Raw genomic sequence first — 9,907 nt, 5'->3', positions numbered from 1 at the left:
TCAGCATATTCTTTTGACATTTGTAACTGGAACATCTTCTTTAACTTGGCAGCGGGCACCGGCTTTTTCAAAGCTTTGATGTTGTCCTTTAGCTTTTTCTGGATTGCAACCTGTATCCTTTTCTCCTCCGCATCAACCTTCTTCTCGGCATCAGCCTTCTTCTTCACAACTTCTTCAGCTGCAGCCATTCTCTTAATCTCAGCTTCTTCAGCCTCAGCCTTTCTCTTAATCTCAGCTTCTTCGGCCTCAGCCTTTCTCTTAATCTCAGCTTTTTCAGCCTCAGCCTTTCTCTTATCCTCAGCTTCTTCTTCCTTCTTCTTCTCAGCTTCTTCAGCTGCAGCCTTTCTCTTCATCTCAGCTACTTCGGCCTCAGCCTTTCTCTTATTCTCAGCTTCTACTTCCTTCTTCTTCTCAGCTTCTTCAGCAGCAGCCTTTCTCTTGATCTCAGCTACTTCGGCCTCAGCCTTTCTCTTATTCTCAGCTTCTTCTGCCTTCTTCTTATCAGCTTGTTCGGCTTCAGCCTTTCTCTTCTCAGCCTCCTCAGCTTCAGCATTCTTCATCTCAATCTTAGCCTTTTTCTTCTCAGCCTCTGCCTTCTGTGTGTTGGCAACTTGAATGGACCTATCGCTCCTCCTTGAATAAGTTATATGATCCTGGTGCAGTTGAGTAGAATAGCCAAATTAACATATTTGTATTATGAAAGTGAATCATTTATATTATAAAAAAAAGACACGAATTGCATGAACATACCTGGGCAGTAGGATGCTGCATCCCAGTGTCCCTGCTCAGAGGCTCCTCTTCTGTCTCAGGTGGTCCCTGTTCAAATTATATGATTAATTGCAAGTTGATATAGGCTATGATTACTACAATAGGTGGGGACCGATTGCAACTATGGACTGCTTTCACATGGGTATCAGATGATCTTACCACAGGCGGTTGATCATTGCCAGGGGGGTTTGAGGAAGCCTTCCTCTTGCGAACAGCAATTCGTGGTGCACGAGTCGGCTAGCTATTGGGAGGGGACTGTAATTGTAGAAAAAGGGGAAAAATCATAATATTAATCAGAAAAAAAAGGAGTTGATGGTAATAAAAAAACACGATAAACTAACCTCGCCATCAATGCTTGCAAAGTGCTCTGGGGAATAGATCATTTCCAATATATCATCAATACTTCGGGTTGACCCACGTAAATCAGGAGGTGCTGCCAGGGGAAAGAATAAAAAATATAAATGAAAAAAAAGGAATAATCAAGATGAGAGAAAACATTTTTTAAGCATGGAAGACATAGGTAGGCTTACTTCTATTCAAATTTCCCTCTTCCAGATCAATGTCATCACCACACGATGGGGTTCTCGTAAAATCTAAGCTGTCATCAAGATCTCCACCACTGCAATCCAACTGTATTTCTTCACTATCACCTCCTCCAGGTTGGTCTTCCGGTACATTTGAAGTAGTTCCTAATCCTCCATACAAATTTAAAAAAATGATTGAAAGCACAAAGTGATGTATATGGGTAAAATTGCAACTTGTATGGTGGGTGGTTGCAACAATAATATTATACTGTATGCAATAAAAAATACCTGCTCCAGCTCTAGGGTCAATTGCAACGGGACTCCGTATAATTTCTTCACCATCACCTCCTCTAGATTGGTCCTCCGGTGCAATTGAACTAGTTCCTGCTCCTGCAAACAAATTTAAAAAATGATTGTAAACACATATTGATGTGTCTGGGCAAATTGCAACTTGTATGGTGGGTGCTTGCAAACAATAATATTATCCTATATGCAACAAAAAAATACCTGCTCCTGCTCTAGGGTCGTTCTTCACCTTCCTCCTGCGCTTTTTGGCAGCTCGCTTCTCAACGATAGCGTCAGCGATAAGCTTCTGAATGCCAGTGTAGCACTCGTGGTGAGCTTTTGCCATAAGGTCTCGGGATATTGTTGAATACTTCACAGCCTTCTGTGCGTACGACTGGGCTTCACTAGTGCTTTCATCAAACGCCTTCAAGATGTTCAGCGCATCTGACTTCCTACTCCTTCCAACTAAATCAGTAATACTCTGACCAAAAGAAGATCTAAAGCTAGGGTACTGGTAAAAGACTGGGGGTTGGATATTGAAGGAAGCATGACCAACGGGATCATGGGATGTGCCAAGCACATCAGCAGATGTCCCAGTAGGTGCTGCTGTTGCTACTGGGACAGATGCTGCTGCTACTGGGTTAGGTGCTGCTGTTGGATTAGGGACTGCTACTGGGGCAGGTGCTGGTACTGGAGCATGTAATATTGCTAGAGCACCAATGGGGACGCCGTAGCACGTGTCAGTGATACTTCTCAACTGAAAGTAAAAAAAAACAATGATAAAATGATAAATGAATAACAAATTGCAACTATTGTGGAGTATCATTTGCAACTTACCCTGAGGTGTCCAAACTCAGTGGTCCCAGGAGGAACATCTCCCCTGAGATCCATATTTGCTATAGCATCAATCATCTTGGAGTCCAAGAAAGCACATCGAGGGATTGAAAAAGGACTTGTGTCTAATCCATGTTGCAGGTTGTCGACATAAAGCATCTGCATGTTTTTAACATTAGGTAAAAGACACATGGGTATTTTAGGTTGAATTCATATAATGAAAAAAAGTAAACCAAATTGGCACAGGTGCAATAAGCCAGTTGAAATAGCCTCATACTAAAATTATTGCTACTTTATGAACAACATAAATTACAAAATACATGTGAATGTGTGAACTAAGTTATCATAAAAAAAATGCCCTCAAATTGCAACTTGTAACATATGACAGTTGTGACAGTAAACATAAAAAATTACTACTTGTATAATTGGAAAAGTAAGTTGCAAGGGCAAAAATTGAATGTGTGTGTTGAGCTTACAGCTACAAAGATTCCGCATCCACTGATTGGTGCGTTAATGCCTTTCTCAGCAAAATCCTTTCTATAAAGCCGAGCAGCTATGCTCAGCCTGTCTACTACAGCTTTGCACCAATTCTTGTTGCCAATATTCTGGATGTCCTGAGTGTACTTCACATCATCAATTCTGATCCGAGTGTCAGTATTGGAGAATAGAAGACACTGAAATGCTGCCATGAAAAAGGCTCTCAGGCCCAGCTCACCATTGAGAGTCCTCTTCTGCAATCTATCAGTGATAACAGATATATTGATGCCAGATATGCGTCTATAAGATTTCCCACAAATTTGCACCCCCAGCTCGTCCCGCAGGGCACGAGCATCTGCATCGGACATGGTGGGCGGATCACTGCCAACGTTTGGTAACTCCAAAACACACCAAACACTGTGTTCGGTGATTTGAATCTCTTTCCCACCACCAATCTCTAATTTCATTGTTTCTGGGTTGAGCTTCCGCATCAGCCAGCTAAGCAACTTTCTCGACAATAAATGTGGCTTGAACCTAAGCAGGCCGCCAAACCCCTTAGCAACCACTTCACTTTTCAATTCATCAGATAGAGAATTCACAAGCTTTATAAACTTTCCAGGTGAGCATCGAATAGCTCGTGTCTTAGTTATACCCTTATTTTCATCTCCACCAACAATACCAACATTGTCATCACCAGACCCATCGCCACCAGGAACAAACTCTGTGTCTTTTTCATCATCACTTTCGGCATCTTGTATAGGAGGGACTTTCAACCTTAATCTCTTCTTCCTTTCCTTTAATTCATTTTTATCTAATTGCTTTCTTTTGTTTTCAACACGGGGAGAACGACGGACAGCATGAGCGCCTTGCTGGCCTGATACATTCTGATCTTTATCCATTATAAAAAACACTGAAAAATGAGAATGCAAAAAACATGAGGGCACAAACACATGGTACATATCTCATAAACCAAAAATTGCTAATCAACAAACTAATACACACTAATGCTGCACAATTACATTAGTCCTGGGACATAATTGCAACATGCTACATAAGCCAGTTGCAACAAGACTGCTAAAAAAATTACTACTGGGACAGTTGCAACAGTGAATTTAAACAAATAACTAGTTGTATACGAGCACAGTTATAAAAGACAGTAATGATGTATGTGGTCTGAAAGTAAAAATTATACAGTTGCAACTTATGTCATGAACCAGTTGCAACAAAATGTACACTGCAGTTACAATAAAAGTGGAAACATCTGAGATTATAACCTAGAACACAAACTGCTTGTTCAAAAATGAAATGTATCCGCATTAACCTAGATTATAACCTAGAATACAACAATTAATAATTCCAATCAACGAATAATAATAGTTGCAACACTTGGGGAAAAAATGGGGTTTACCTGTCTATTACCGAAAATAACAAAACAAATCCAAAAAATGGGGACAGAGAAATGGGAGAGAGATCGAATGCGCTTACACGGCGGTCGCGGGCGCAAACTACTCCGGCGCGGGACGTTCGCGGTCTCTGACGGGAGCGGAGGATCCGTTCGCGGAGAAGTGTGGAGGGGGCCGGAGCTGGGAACGAGCGGGAGCGTGCGGGAGCGTGCGGGATGGAGGAAGACGGGAACTGGAGCGAGCGCACAACGGCTACGGCGAGGGCTAGGTCGCCGGGGAAGAGAATGGATTGAGACGTACGCGGAGGGCAAGGAAAGTGGGAAAGGCGCAGTCGGGCGCGGGTAAGTGAAAAGGCAGCGTCGGTTCGGCTTCGGGGATAGGTTGGGTCGGACCATGTGCACATGGGCGCGTAGGTTGCGCCTGGGTGCATTCTCTATATTGAATGCACCCAGGTGTAATATATAAAAACAGTATATATATATATATATATATATATATATATATATATATATATATATATATTGACAACAATATTTGTTACCTAAGATGATAATCATAAATCAATAATAATCTATCACCTGAATTTGCGACTAAACGTATTTGACCAAGTCAGCTACACGTGTTGATCCGATTATATCATTGGGTGTGAGTGATAGAGCGTTGGATCTATCACCTAAGGTGACAAATAGAATATAACTATATATATGGACTGTTATCTAGAATCGGCTAGCCGACAAAGAAGAAGAATTTGATTCGTCACGGTGTCGTATCGTCTGATCAGCTAAAAAAGTTTCTAAAAATTGAAAATTCTGAAAAATTGTTTATTGTCAACTATGTTACAAAGACTGAATGGCTTGGCTATGTGCGGCATTGACAAGAATATTTTAGATAACATTGATCTTTAATTATTCTTAATGATTTTGCATCAACAAACGCCGGAGGAGATTTTTAAAGGACTAAAGAATCACTGTTCATGGAGTCATATGACATAGTTATTATTCGAGATAATCATGTTTTTTTATTTTGTGGCTCTTTTAGTTTGTATTATAAACATCATTTTCTACAAAATATATATACATATATCATTATTACTATTATCTACTTAATTATACGATAAATTTTAAAAAGGAAGGTAGCCTGAAGGGCCTATATTGTCTAGTTGGTCAGGGGCCCTTGAAATCATAGAGCCGGCCCTGATTTGAGTCGGCGTATATGTCGCTGCAATCACAGATGTTCAATCACACATATTTATATCATCAATATAATATTAGTGTTATGGTTATATTTTGCCATTGCTAGCTGATTCTTTTCCTCACTGGTGAAGGCCAGCTGGTTGCTTCAGCTGAAAGCGCCGAGCAGGCCAACAGTGTAATCAGCTGGGGCGTGATCAGAATTCTTGTCTGTACTGCAGGCACTGCTCCAGGGTCGGTTTCTGCGCAACAGCGGTTTATCAGAGGAGAGGAGGCCCCCATCTGTGGCCGCAAGGGAGCTTGGTCAACCGCGACAACGACATCCTGTCTCTGGTTGTAATTGTAGTATAATTTGATTTGTATAAATTTAGTTCTATATTGCTTGTTGGCAAATAATTTTGTCGAATATTTTGTATGCCGTTGCAAAGCACGGGCACCTAACTAGTTACAATCTGAAATTTAAGACACATTTTATACTAGTATTGAGTAAACATTTAGTTAGAACTACCTGCCAATCTCCGCTGGTGCATTATTCCTTGCTTGTCGTTACTAGCTGCTGATTATTCTTGATCGTGTTCTTGAAAACACTAATTTGTACAATGTAACAGCCAGCTGTGTCTCAGGAACTCCAAGTATGGAGCACAATACTTGCTTGAACAATATCTGTTGTTTTGCTGTCCTATCTTCTTTCTACTGAAGATCACTTTAATGTATATGTAGATTAAGAAGATCATGCACAAGCTGTGGCAGTATAAGGTAATCCCAGTTTATCCTTTCTACTCTTATTTGAGATCATGGATTTAATAATTCCTTTGAGACCATGCATTTATTTGTGGGTTTTTCTGACATTTTAAAGGAGTAACATTGTCTGCTATTGATTCTGAGTGCCCTTTCATTGGTTTTGCTTTCTTAAAAAATGTGGAAACAATATCGAGCTGACATGGATGTTTGTCTACTAGGGGGTGTCCTTCTTGGTAAAGCATTATTGTCTATTGAGTGATGCTTTTTAGTAACCATCACATATAGTTCAGTCAAAAATACTAGGTAACAATCAGTAAACATATCCTTTTTTATTTTAGGTTCTGAATATTTGGCTTTGATGTTCGACATAAAAGCTATGATGTACCCTTAACCCCTTGATTCAGATCCTTTGTGTTGCCTCTGATTACCTCTTGCATCAGATGAGGGCACTTAACTGTGCTCATCGCTTGAAAATCAGAAGTGATGTCAATACTGATATTTTCCCAAGTTAGTTGTGTGCACTTCCAAAGTTCTGTGCTTCTGTTCAAGCTTTATACTATTGTGGTGTATTTTGGCCAGATGTTCACAGGCCTGATGTTTCAGTTTTGACATCGGCGTGATTTTACTCAGCACTTATATAATAGATTTCACAAATTTATATGCAATGTTTCTCTCATACAAGAAGAATCTGAGTTATGAAAACAATCCCTTTCTTTTTTTTTTTTGTCAAAAGTTGTGTTGAATGCATACTGATTCTATTGCCTTAACAGGTTTCATAGAAGTGGAAAGATCAAACAAAAATTTGGGATTGTTAGCTCAGAGGATATGGCTGAGCATGCTTATGAAGATAGATACGCTAATGTTGATTTAGTTTGTGCTCTATGCGACAATGGAGGTAAAATTGTAAGGTGTGTGTGCACTTTACCTAGTTTTTTATCTGCTGTCTAGATACGCTAATGTTGATTTAGTTTGTGCTCTATGCGACAATGGAGGTGAAATTGTAAGGTGTGTGTGCACTTTACCCAATTTTTTATCTGCTGTCCATTATGCATTTCCTGCCAAGATAAGTAAAATATTCAGAATGCTCCATGACTGATTTAGTCCATTTGTTGAGATAATGCTGCCTTTTTCAGAATGCTCCATGACTGATGTACTGCAACAGTTAAACTAAGAATTGTGCTAGAGTTCCAGCAGAATTGAAAGAAAATTATCTAGATGTCCTGGACTGATGGTTTTTGTATTAAAAAAGCATTTATGACTCCACGCTTTGTCTAAAAGACAATTCTCTAGCTGTCAAGTTTTTGTTTCATTATTTGAAGGCCACAATTTGTCCTTTGGTTCATTGTGGTTCAGTTGTCAAAAATGAAATTTAATGCATATGGACTGAATTGCCTGGTACATGTTTGTTGTAATAACAAATAATGAAATAACCATAGAACCATACAGAAAAAACCATCTTACCCTGTTTTTTTGTCCTTGTGTTCGTTGTATGAGGACTGCAGCTTCCAGAGTCCTCAAGAAAACTGATCCAGATCTTGACAACATTGGTTGGCCTTATTGCTGTTTTTGTGATCTTTTGGTGCTAATTACCTCATGTGTTTTCAATTATAAAAATAATAGACAAAACAAATGATCATGATTTAGAAAGATGAAGTAATATAGTGATTTCTTTTTGCACATATATTTTCATTGGTTCAGGAAATCATGTCCTTTATAAGATCATATGTCGTGTCCGAAGGCATTGCAGATAGTGTCACACCTTCATATGTTTGAACTTTCAACCTAAGAAATTATGAATTGTTTAGCCTCCCTTTTTTGTTGTGCTCATCTCACCTGGTGGTTTGTTTCCTGGTTCTGCGAACAGGGGGTGGAGTACATCGCTGGCGACGAACAGCAGCCATGGGGAGGGTGCGTTCTGTCTCTATCTGTACCTACTCTGCTGGAGTACTGGGCAAACGATAAATGGACAACATCGTCACCATTTATCAGGGAAGCTGGAGGTTTGTTGCTCTATTGATTTGATCCAAATTGGTTGTGTTTCAGTAATCTTGTTTTTTAGAAAAAAAAAACTGAAAGCTCACTTGTACGCAGGTTACTGAAATTTTCAATTTTTCACAAGATGATTTGTTGACCGAAGGCATGATGATACTTGATACACACTGAGGTTTTTGTCTAGATGGGTCAGTGTGTTGAGACAAAAGAAAAACAGAAAGCATTTGAGATTTGACGTTACGCTGTCTTCTATTCCATAAACGAACTAAGGTGTATATTCTGCGCCATATTGGAATTTATGCAATCAAGCCTGCTAGTTTGTTATCCCTGTTGTGCGTTCTCTGTTTGAGCTTACTAGCTTATATTTATGAAACAGATCGACGATTTACGCTAAAATTCGTACCTATTTACGCTGTTTTGGTTCACGATTTACGCTTAAATCCAACCGAGCCAGAACCCGCGCACGATCGTACGCGCGTGATTTTCACGCCGTACTTCGGCCCCATTCGTCGTTACGAAACAGATCGACGATTTACGCTAAAATTCATACCCATTCATGTCGTTTTGGTTCATGTTTTACGCTGAAATCCGCCCGAGACAGAACCCGCGCATGATCGGACGCGCACGATTTTCACGCCGTAGTTTCAGGCCCCATTCGCTGTGACGAAACAGATCTACAATTTACGCTAAAATTCGTACTCATTTACGCTATTTTGGTTTACGTTTTACGCTGAAATCTGCCGAACCAGAACCCACGAACGATCGGATCGGACGCGCGCCGGTACCTAGCTGGCTGGGGCTTCCCGGTACTAATGGAAGCTCTGGGCTTCCATTAGCTCCACCATATATATATAGTTTATATATTTAAAGCCCTAGGCTTCCAATAACTAGAGTAAGCACAGGCCTGACGGTGCCATCTGGTTGAGCCGGACCAGACCAAGGGCATCTATAAAAGCGGCCCAGACCCCTAGTAATTAGGGTTTCGGGGCCTGGCGGATGCTGCAACTGTTTGAGGCGCGAGCGGTGGCCGAACATCGACGACGGCTTCCTGCGGCGCGAGACGCGAGCGGCGAGCGGCGGCGTGAGGCACGAGCGGCGGCCCCAGACGACGTCGGCGAGCGGTGCCGCAAGACGCGAGCGTCGCGGCGACCGTGACTGCGCGAGCGTCTGCGGCGGCAACCGCCCGACGCCGAGCGGCGGCCCGAGCGTCTACGGCGGCAACCGCCCGACGGCGAGCGGCGATGGTGGCGGTGACCGCCCGCGGCAGCATCCGAAGATGATGATCTCCTCCGATCCAGCGCGTCTCGGGCGTCCTTCGACGAAGACCACCTCCAATCTGGTGGCTTCAGAGGCGTTCGCCGATCCGGTGGCCTTATGGTCGTTCTCCAGTGACGTCCTCCCACCGATCCGTCTTTATGCCTTCCATGATTATGTTTTATGCCTACTACTTACACTATTTATGTATTCTATTGAGGATTTTTATGATGATGAATACGACGTCTCTCATGTGGCTTCGGTTTTTTATGGTAACCACCTGAATTCACACACATTTGTTACGGGGATATCAAACGTGATATCATGCTGACCATTATAATAATATTGCAGAATTTTATGCTTACCACTGTCAATATTTATGCTTAAAATTAAGGATGTTTATGCTTAAACATGTGGATGCGCCCACCAATGTCCCGCA

At 41.5% G+C, this 9,907-nt stretch overlaps 1 long non-coding RNA gene across 1 annotated transcript; it reads left to right on the top strand.

The window, feature by feature from the left end:
- Nucleotides 1–5,829: 5,829 nt before the first annotated feature.
- Nucleotides 5,830–8,540, top strand: LOC103630116 (uncharacterized). Its single transcript, XR_002265322.1, has 3 exons — nucleotides 5,830–6,237; nucleotides 6,993–8,222; nucleotides 8,314–8,540. It is a non-coding gene; the product is annotated as an uncharacterized lncRNA (long non-coding RNA).
- The last annotated feature ends 1,367 nt before the right edge of the window (nucleotides 8,541–9,907 follow it).

Source organism: Zea mays, chromosome 1 (genome assembly GCF_902167145.1).
Source record: "Zea mays cultivar B73 chromosome 1, Zm-B73-REFERENCE-NAM-5.0, whole genome shotgun sequence".
Lineage (NCBI taxonomy): Eukaryota > Viridiplantae > Streptophyta > Magnoliopsida > Poales > Poaceae > Zea > Zea mays.
The sequence above is the reverse complement of the archived record's forward strand: the minus strand, read 5'-3'. Positions and strand labels throughout refer to the sequence as shown.